General features: G+C 31.9%; 1 pseudogene; it reads left to right on the top strand.

Moving 5' to 3' along the window:
* Positions 1–8,098: 8,098 nt before the first annotated feature.
* On the top strand, positions 8,099–10,204 carry LOC125067349 (annotated as a pseudogene).
* Positions 10,205–12,141: the final 1,937 nt, after the last annotated feature.

Raw genomic sequence — 12,141 nt, forward strand, 5'->3', positions numbered from 1 at the left:
TATTTATTTATTATATAAAAGTGTACTAATAATCATCATTAGAACATATTACCAAAAATTGTTTCCGTTCCATTACAATATTGCGATCCCCTTTCGTCAAAAGCTTTTAATCTTAATACAGAACCTAAGCATTGCTATCATCAGGACACCAGTAACATTAAAGCAGTATAGGAACTAGGGTCGGTAATTGCTCGTTAAGCTTCATGGACCATGCAGCCACACTGTAAAGCTGCGTTCGCATCACACGAGCGATAAATATTAACAAAAAAAAACTGACTCGACAGAACGTGCGTGTACACTTAATACAATAATTGAAATTCATATATAAGTAAATTTTATTTGCTTTGCTTTGGATAAAATCGATTTCAATTTTAAGTAATTTAAATCGATTAAAATAATATTAAAAAAAAACAAACATGAATTTTTTTTTAAACTTCTTTAGTAATATTACAATTATTTTATTTTAACTGTTAGATTTTTGTATTATTAACTACTTTGATCGTAACAGTACAAAATTGTGTCAGAAAATTTGAGACTAAAATTACATTCATATTGTAAAAAGAGATTGACCCTTTAATCCAACCTTGGCTAAGACTAAATATGAAAAAGTATAATATACATACTTCTTTATCGATATTACATTTGAGAATATTATGATGACTTATTTTACTCCTTAAATCTCAAGGTCTTTTCTTTTACGTATCAAACTTATTTAGTATATTTTATAGTTTAAAGTATATTTGTGATACGAGGAACATGCTCAACCGGTATGGACCCAGCATATATTGAGGGGACGAAAGGTACTCGAAACAACTACGCGGTATGAGGATACTACGAGTGTTGTACATCAGGTCGATTGTTATTGATATGTCGATTCCAACGCCACTTGCCATGAGAACTCGAATTCGAGTCCGAATTAAATCGATTCCATTTAAGTGACTATTTACACGAAATTGAAGGAGAATTGATCAACGCTCGAAATACTCGATACACCGAAATACTCATAAATTGTATTTTGGTTATAGATAATAAAATTGAGAGTCGACGTAACTCAATGATTAAAACTTGCGAATCTAAACTTGAAGTTGCGGATTCTAATACGGGCAAGTACTCATAAATTATTATGTGTTAATACTTAATTAGTGTTTTTAATTCATCCAGTTCTCGGTGGTGAGAAAATACGTAGTATATGTGGTAGATTAAAATCTACCACATGTGTATCCACGCCAGAGATATATCATGGATACTCTGAGCCTTCTCAGGAAGAATAGTTTTAATCCAGTACAGGGTTTATAATCCAGTTTATAATGTACCTGTTCAATTTAATATATTAATTTATTAAATATAAAGAGGCAGACGGATCTTATAAATAGGTGGACCTAATGTTATGATCTTATCTTGTTATCTATAAGAAGAAACTCGAAACTCATCGCAGAACATGAGCGTGAAATGGCAGAATGATATGCGATATGGACTATAATAATTATAAAATGTATATGATACACGTATCCAAATAGCGTATCACCGTAAGTCGTTCGTCAATATTTCACGAGTGAAATACGAAGTGAGATCTTAACGAATAGCATTGCGGGTGTCGCGTTTGTCATCTAACGTTAAAAGATTAATAGAATATTAGAATTTGTCAGAAAATGAGAAATTACATTTCAGTTATGTTATGTATGCTTGTGGTTCAGTTTTAACTGGAATACAGCAATAAAAAATATTTATGTTAAATAGAGGGATAACTAAAGGATCTAGAGATGGGTTCATACAAAACGAATACCTTTGCAATATATTATTCGCCTTAATATCAATAGCAACAATATAACAAATAAAAAAAAACTTCGGGAATCGACTCGCCACATCTTATGAAATAAAATTGTAGGTATTTAATAAGTGTATATAAATTACCCAGATTGTACATACATTAAATAAGATTTTCTCGTTACCAAGTAAAGTGATAAAGATTAATTTATCAGGAACGCAAATATTAATGAAAGCAAGGTTTTTCAAGCAAATAACGTGATACAATTCTTTATTTTTTTTTTCCAATTTGCGCAATTAATGTAACACAACTAAAGATATATTAAGTGGTAGATGTGGACACATTATTAAGTTCTCCACATTAAAATAATTTTAAACAAAACCACAAAAGAAATTCCGGTACATTAAAATGAAGCAACATTTTATTTAAACAATGAACAACTTCATTTAAGCGTCTAGGCTTTTGTGGCTCACGAATGCGGCAACAATTTGTGTGTCAAAGCCCTAAACTCTGAGAAACTTGAAGTTTGCATAAGAGCGAGGCATTGCTTCAATAATGTAGTGCTTGACTTGAGAGTCTCAAGGGCCCTCTGCCACAGCTGTTGCTGCCTACAGAGTACAGCTGCGCCTCGTCACAGATTAAAAAGAAATACACGCGATCATTGTGCAAACAAATGTCTGCGATACTGTTTAGATGGGACCAAAAAAATAGTTGCTTTACTCTTAAATAAACTTTTGTGGCTTGCTGTTTCTACCAATTTATTTTGAATTAGTTTATTTTATAAGAACCCTCATAAATTAAAAACTTCAAATAATCTAAGAGTTTATAAACACAGCTGTTGTGGGAATGTTTAACATTGGGTTACAAAAAGTTTATATATAATTTGAAAATTTATTGGTGATTTTAAGATTTGAGTGACAAAAAAAAAGTTAAAAGTAAAGGATAGTACAATATAAATGTCGCGCCATACGACCAACACGCGAGCCGCGGCTTGGATAATGTCAACGGGCAAATAGACAAAACAAGCATTGTCTCTATGCATAATATGTATGGAACGTATCCAAACGTCCAAACTGCCTGTTTTTATACGCTTGGAATTTTGAAAACAATGTTGACAGTGCTAACAGTTGACACCTGTCGGACCGGACGAGGCGCTAATATCATTCAGTGATAATTTTTCTCTCCATCAACCAAATATAACAAGTTTCTCAACCAACTTTTGAAGTCATAAAAATCAATATATCCTTAGCAATGGAAAATTTTAAGCATATAATACAGAATACTTTTTCGTTTTTTTTTTTTTATGGTAACACTTTCATTACCTAATACAAAAACAACTTATAAAATGATAACAGCTAAATAACCAAACTATAAAAGAACTGACGAACCGAAAAACTTTTACCAATATGGAATTTTGTAACCAGTTCAGTTTTAAAATAGCTTCAGATTTCTATGAAATTTCACACCGAACGCGTCAATGAATAACGTGGGATTAGACTGAAAGTTATGACATAGTTCTGCGGTAGGTCGTACAGAACGTTCCCTGAACGGCTAATCCGAAACATGTGCGACAAAAAAATTGACAGAGATAAGGGACGATTTCCAGAACTTGCAACGTACACCGTCTATAAAAAGACCATAGGATCAGCGCACGGATTGACAATGACAACAGCTTAAGAGCCGCTTTATTTATTTGTACAAGTATTTCCTTTTAGCGGCGGAGTCGTGTAAGACAAAACAAGGACCTGTTAGATAAGTTTAACTCGACAGAGACTAGCTATATTATGGTGATAACTTTAGATCCGAGCGGAAGGTCGCGACTGTTATGAGTGTAATAGATTAAATAGGTATTAGTATTCACGAGACTTGCATACGTTCCTATTTTGAGTTTTTGTTGCATTATTACTCCTTTACATGCGAATGTAAGAGTAAATTCTGAAACAGCTGATTTATACGTTATATCTACATTTAAATTCTATAAAATTACATGTAATATTCTTTCTATATACGAAAGCACTGCACTTTTATTTCGTTTATAAATTTTCATCACGTTTTTACTACATTTTTTGTATCGTTGGTTATGAATTAAAAAGGTACATTAACATTCTACATATTTTACAGTGAATAAGTAAAACATAGACTAAGTCACATTCACTGATATGTCTATCAATGAAAAATGTACAAAAAAAATCATAAATTTTAACAAGTAAACAAATTTTAGAATAACTTTCATATTTATAACATTTATTGGTAATGGTAAACAGTGCTATTCTGTAAGCTTAATAATACTTCGCATCTCACTCGTGAAATGTTGAAACGAACTTACGGTGATACGCTTTATTGATGCGAGTATCCTGTAGATATCACAATTAATTATTACACTAAATGTCCCATATAACTTTTTGACATTTCACGTTCGTATTCTGAGGTGAGTTTCAATTTAATTCTATCAGCTCTACAGTTTCATTCAAATAAATTATAATCGATACGATATATCACAAATTAGAATACACACGTAATCCAAATCTTTATTCAGTACAAACCTTTTATGACGATGCACCAATAAATAATTCATTACCATTAAAATTAGATATACAGCATACATATCCGATTTCAGTACTGTTTTGCATGTATTCTGTTTGGTCGTGTAATTTAATGAGGCAAGATTCATAGTTCAACGTCCGCATAAAGCGTAATAGTTTTCAAATCGAGGAGGGTACCACAAAACTATCGAATGTGTAATTGAGTCGTCGTGAGTCACTCAGGCGGGCGCACATCTGCTGCGTAACGCACTGGTATGAAGCTATAGGGTATGTTAGTGGATGAAATCTATTGTAAATTGATAATCCATTGCATATTCATTTACTTCAAGCAAAAATACTATAGTCACGAGGTTTATTTTTAACTGAGATATTTAGTTTTAATGTGTTACAATATATTTTTTTATGTAATTAATATTATTTTTATTTTATCTATTAAAAGACAATAACATTAATCCACAAATGTTATTTCACAGGAACCATCTAGTTGCGCTATACATTCTTGCGACAAGTAACAAATATGATTTGTCTCATGTGTTTTTGCATAGCCACTGAAAAATAAAAAAGAAGCAATAAATTTAATTATACAAAATTTTAAACCGATTTCATTTTTCTTCAAGTTTAAATGGGACCAAATGGGAGGTATCCCTCCCAATAACATTGTTTTTCTTAGGTATTATTATTATTATAAGAATGATACGTATTTTTAAGCTATCCGACATAAAAAATACAACTTGATAATCTAATTGTTTTTTTGAAGTCTGTTAAAAATAATCAAAGTTAATCGCGATATAATTTTTTTATGAAACCAAAGTAAAAATATGCATACTTCTCATCTATTTATTTCAAATAATAAGAAACCTTATTTATGTATGAATAAAAAAAAAAAAATTTGAGAAATAAAAAAAAAAACTCACAGCTACATACCACACAGCCTGAACACCTACTCCCTATAGTACATTACTATGGTTAGTTCCGGTACTTTTTGTTTAGCCCCTCGGCAGCCTCGGTGTATTATTTAGCGAAAACTAAGGGACTCATTTAATGGACTTCGTACTACAAACTAGGGGAGTAAAAGATTAGATTTCTTATCGTAAAAAAAATCTAGTCACGGAGCGTACGTGCACAATTAAATACGAACAAATCGTATTGATTAACGACGTACAATAAAAGAGTATTTATTTATAAAAAATGTTGTAAATAAAAGATGTGACTTTGCATTTTGAAACAACTTCCTCTTTCATGTACAATTTTAATTCTATTTATTTATGATATTTTAATAATCATCAAATTCAAAATCAAAAATAAACATTAATCGATTCAATTAATTTAAGCATTATTGAATAATTAACAAATAAAATTATAATTTCAAATTAAAATGAATCTTATATTCAAACATCTGACTAACTACAATTTGAGTTACATATGAAGTACTGTTTATCAAAAAGAATACAATTCGAAAAATATTCAAAAGAAAACTTTGACTACGACTAACAACATCAAAATCGTAATAAAACTAAAATGGCATTACATTTAAAAATGATTTGTTTAAAATACACTTAACAATTGAATACAAAGAATGCCATTTCTAAGACCCACATAATAGATCCATCAAAAATTAAAATAAACGCAAACCACAAAATTCTAATCCATTATAATTGGTTGCGTTAGAATTTACGCCATGCGGGTAATAGGAGTGGTTATTATCACCATCATACGCCCATGATGTTGTTCTTATTTAGAAACTATGACGCCATGCCTAATGAGCTAATCTCCACCATGAATGATATGATAATTAGTGGATCGTATTCAAATTTATATATTCAAAGCAAAGTTAACACTATACCCATTTCGTTCGGAAAATAGAAATATTCTGATCTGAAAAGAACCGACGGAATTAACTTTGTAAAATGTACTTAATTCAGCTTTCAATGTGAAAAATATATAGCCTGAAGGACTCGATGACTTGATTGGTTTAGTGCAAGCAAATCTCTTTAGGTTCCACTTACATCGTATACCCTAAAATGGAAATAACTAATATTGTTTTGGTCCGGTTTAAAGAGTGAGTAAGCCTGTGAAACTACAAAAACAAAGGAAATAACATCTATGTCCCATGCTTTAATAGAGTCGAGATGGCCCAGTAGTTAGAACTCGTGCATCTTAACCGATGATTTCAGGTTCAAACCCAGTCAGGCACCACTGAATTTTCATGTGCTTAATTTGTGTTTATAATTCATCTCGTGCTCGGCGATGAAGGAAAATATTGTGAGGAAACCTGCATGTGTCTAATTTTAACGAAATTCTGCCACACATGTATTCCTCCAACCCGCATTGAAGCAGCGTGGTGGAATATGCTCCAAAATCTTCTCCTCAAAGGGAGAGGAGGCCTTAGCCTAGCAGTGGGAAATTTACAGGCTGTTAATGTAATGCTTGGCGATAAAAGGGATGATTTTTTTCTTACAGTTCCATTTTCTAATTCTATTTGCCGTTATTCATTAACAAATATGATTATGCAGCCTTCATCATTGTTACTAAAGAATTATTACGACATTCTACGCAACCGATTTTTTGTTTAATAGATATGTAAAAAAAACATCCTGACAAAACATTTGTCGTGTGTCACCATAGAAAATAATGGAGAGAAACGCATTCTATCCCTTCGTGACATTGATATAGGTGTAAAATATGCACTATCACAATGCAATTTATAGACCCTATGTACTAAAGCATAAGGGTGATAATAATATAAAAAAAATATTAGCCCATACTAGCCCCTGAGGAATAAATTATAGTTTCAGATAAATATCTTATGGTCGCTTCTACCCGCAGATTTGTCCCCTCGGAGCAACAATAGCAAAATAAATGCCACTCAAGAGTGAAAATTGAATTAACTCCAACATTAAGCGGGAACCGAGAAACGTCACGATGAGTTTTACAAGTAACCGTCGTTTTTTATTAAATTATCAAGTGTAACAAGTCACTTGAGACGAATTAATAAGATGGGGGTTTTGTCGTTGTGACTTTATAATTACCTAAAAATATTTAAAACTTTTATAAGCATTTATAAATAGTGTTATCAATTAATACTTCCGGTCCTACATATACGGCTAGTTCGGGTACATCTTGATGATTATTTATAAGTATAGATTAAAACTTTTGTTCAACAATTTAATTAGTAATTTCATAATCAAATAAATAGTTGATTCATATTTGTTTATACTTGGAACATTTTATTATATATTATTCTATTTATTAATGGCGCCTTCAGCTTCCGGCGCAATTAATAAATAGTGCTTATTGTTATTTATATTTTCTCAAATTATGTCGATTAATCAATGCTATAATAATTTTGTTTTATTATGTATAATGTAAGGATTAAGCTACTAGAATCTCATTTTACTAATCTGGCTAGGTTATCTGCTGCTTATCAATTTCCGGTGTAATATATTAATCTTTAATATTTAATGTTACATAATCCTGTATTATTAAATAATATTTGTCCGTAAATAATCATTAGAATAATTAAGATAAACAATGTTTAATATTATCTTTTAAGTTTGCGAATTTAGTATTAAATTAGGTCAAGATATTTATGTATAAATACCGCCAGTTTAAATATATCGGGCATTCGTATTTTAACCGTTGTAATGAGCATTACAAGTGTTTTCTAATATAACGTATCGTCATTTTCGCCGCCACCCTGGTAACCCACCTTCTATACTTCAGAAGTGGGATAATGTCTGGCCCATATATCGACGGATTGGTACGAAGAAAAGGAGACGCTGCGAGAACGCTGTACTCGACAGTGACGAATCATCAAGTTTTTTTTCTTCATCCGATGACGAAGAGATCTTGGAGAAACAAAGGCGATATAAGAAGCGGCGTGTCACCCAAACCGATGCGGAGGTTATTCCAACGTTCCGACCGGATGAAAAATCTATCAACGTCAAGGGATGGTTGCATAAGATCGACCAATTGGGCGACGTGTACGGATGGGACAACAAAGATCGACAGTTCATCATGCAGATACGTCTTCGAGGGTCGGCTAGAGACTGGTATGACGATCTGGATGACTATGATCTCACATGGATGGAGTGGAAGGACGCTTTAGAGACCGCGTTCCCACGTTCTACTGACTTTGTGGATCTACTTGAATCTATGCTTGCTAGAAAGAAAACGAATACGGAAACTATGACAAAATATTTCCACGACAAGGTTTCCTTATTAAAAAAATGCAATATCATTGGCGAGTCTGCAATTTCGTGCATAATTCGCGGTCTACCCATGGAAATAAGAGCCAACGCGAAAGCTTTCCAATGCAGTACACCACAGCAACTATACTACGGGTATTTGTCGTCATTGGAAAACTACAGACAAATTGAAGCCAGCCATCCGCGACCAACTACCACGTGGCGAAGAGAGGGCGCCGTTGCTACAATTGCAAGAGGGAGTGATTTTCAACCGAAGAAATGTTACGCCTGCCGAAGAGAAGGTCATGAAGCAAAGGACTGCAAGGTGCCACGCTGCGAGGTGTGCCATCGCCCGGGTCACACGTCTGCCAGCTGCTGGCATGCGGCCAGCTCTTCACATCAAAAAGTAAGTGATGTTTTATTTACAACATATACATAGATTTGTATAAAAAGGTAGTGGCAATTAATAGTTGTAGTCTCATCGCATACATAGATACGGGCAGCAAATTAAATATTCTCACTATGGCATATGCTGATAAGCTAAAATTAAAAATTCAGCCGTCCGTTGTTACAATGAGAGGTTTTGGAGGTGCACATTCGACCTCTTTGGGAACATCCCACGTGGATGTTCACATAGACAATGTTGTTCTAAGTGGATTCGTAGAATTAACCAATTACGATATAGGTGATATAGATTTAATAATCGGACAACCAATGATAAATCTACCTAATATCAGTTTAATTATATCACAAAATTCTGTTAAATTTATTGGTAGTAGTGATACTTTTAATAGTACTCTTAGTGATATAAAACTATGTGATACAGACTTTATAACAAAATTTCCAGTGTATTTGAGACACAGTTGTATGATACCACAACAAAGTGCTGCTTTGGTGCAAGTTTATCTCGATACTAATAGTAATGAAACATATCTTGTGAGTTCTGTATATGTTGAGTTAGGCTGTATATCCTATGTAATTTTAGGGGGACTTGTAAGGTCGAAAGATTGCTATAAAACAAAACTTGTGCAGAACAAATATTGTATTGAGAAAAATAAATTGTTATACAAAATATTTATCCATTCTTTCTATCAATTATCCGATAAAAAAAAAAAGAAATCGAACTACTTTAGGATAGAGGTTGTATAAATTACATTAAATTAGAGCTGTGTGATGTAGGATAAATTAAAGCTGTGTGATGTAGAACAAATAAAAGCTGTGTGATGTAGGATAAATTGAAGCTGTGTGATGTAGAACAAATAAAAGCTGTGTGATGTAGGACAAATAAAAGCTGTGTGATGTAGGATAAATTGAAGCTGTGTGATGTAGAACAAATAAAAGCTGTGTGATGGAGGATAAATAAAAGCTGTGTGATGGAGGATAAATAAAAGCTGTGTGATATAGGATAAATAAAAACTGTGTATGAGCTAAGACAAACGAAGACTGTGTGAAGGAGGACGAATAAAAGTTGTGTTATCTAGGATAAATAAAAGTTGTATACTTAAATTAGATAATACAAGATTTAATTACGGCTTAGACATGTCAACTTCAGGTGCCGTACAGCAGCGACAAACCAGGCGCCAATAGCAGCGCCGATCTCCGTGGGACACGGCATACACAGGATGGCCGAATGTTATCAATTAATACTTCCGGTCCTACATATACGGCTAGTTCGGGTACATCTTGATGATTATTTATAAGTATAGATTAAAACTTTTGTTCAACAATTTAATTAGTAATTTCATAATCAAATAAATAGTTGATTCATATTTGTTTATACTTGGAACATTTTATTATATATTATTCTATTTATTAATGGCGCCTTCAGCTTCCGGCGCAATTAATAAATAGTGCTTATTGTTATTTATATTTTCTCAAATTATGTCGATTAATCAATGCTATAATAATTTTGTTTTATTATGTATAATGTAAGGATTAAGCTACTAGAATCTCATTTTACTAATCTGGCTAGGTTATCTGCTGCTTATCAATTTCCGGTGTAATATATTAATCTTTAATATTTAATGTTACATAATCCTGTATTATTAAATAATATTTGTCCGTAAATAATCATTAGAATAATTAAGATAAACAATGTTTAATATTATCTTTTAAGTTTGCGAATTTAGTATTAAATTAGGTCAAGATATTTATGTATAAATACCGCCAGTTTAAATATATCGGGCATTCGTATTTTAACCGTTGTAATGAGCATTACAAGTGTTTTCTAATATAACGTATCGTCATTTTCGCCGCCACCCTGGTAACCCACCTTCTATAATAGATAATATTTTGCCATTGTTATAAAATTAACCGTTAGATAATATTCGTTTAAAATTAAGATCATAATTTGTTCACATGGTACAAAATAAAGGGTACTTTCTTAATTTGCTAAATTACTCCTTTAAATTGGAAACCTGATGGTATGTAACATCGTCAGCATTACAAGTTGTTGTAGCTATTGTATGAAATATTAACCAGTCCTGACAATATAATGAAACTATTAGAAGAAAGATGTGCTACTTTGTTGTTGTTGTTGTTGTTAAACGCACGTCACACACACTTAACAAAAATATACTTTATAGCCAATAAAGTATTAATTTGTTTAAGCATAGGTACAGCTATTTAGCATTTTTTTTCTTCAATAATAACATTTATTGTACATATTATTATGCATTATTATATAATAAAAAAACTTATACATTTTACTTAAACTTTTACATTTCAGCATGTTATTGCTAATCAGCGTGATTTTTCTGTAAAACAATTCATTTAATTTTTTTGCTTAAATAAATTCGATACTAATATATTGGTTTATAAAGTTTTAATCTGATTTAAAAACAATTATAATTTAATAAATGCGACAATAGGAACCAATCGGCATCAGCTATAATAACCATGAGCGTTAAACAGTTCAACGGAATGGTTCATAAAGATGGAGATGCGCACAACAATGAAGCTGAGGACATTCAGAGCCAGTTTTATTTTAGTGTGCAGTAAACCCGCCTACGACATGACACTCATGATATCCTGACCTCCGCCCTCCATCTTAAACTTTATTGCCATCTACGAACCCTAAGATATAAACAATTATTTAATCTGTTTGCAGTTGTATACTTCGTTTCCATTTTATTTCTTAAATATTATTGGAAAAAATATTATAATTTAACTATTGTTACCATAATAATTGAATTTATTTTTATATTCCCTTTTATACATATTTTATAGGTATGTGCAGTTATATCGATTTGGGCTATTATAACGAAAGGACTGGATAAACTAAAAATATAGTCGCCGTTAAAACTCAAATATATTATGACTATTTGATTAGAGTAAGAGTACGTTTTTAATGGGTTGTTAGTGAAAATAAAATGTTTATATTTTCCACTATAATTATTGGAATGTAATAAAATAACTTAAATCCCAGATTCATGAAATATTTATTTTTGTATGGATAACAAATGTGGATGTTTTGGATTCGTATTGTATTTTGATATCGTATGGAATTTATTCTAACACCATGGATTTCAAAATATACTTTACTCGAGTAGGTTCTGACAAGCATGAATAAATGACATATAACGCTGCCAAAGATTCCAAATGTAGATTCCCAGTATCTGAAGCTTAGTATCTTTTTCATCAATCA

This window comes from Vanessa atalanta, chromosome 11 (assembly GCF_905147765.1).
Source record: "Vanessa atalanta chromosome 11, ilVanAtal1.2, whole genome shotgun sequence".
Classification (NCBI taxonomy): Eukaryota; Metazoa; Arthropoda; class Insecta; order Lepidoptera; family Nymphalidae; genus Vanessa; species Vanessa atalanta.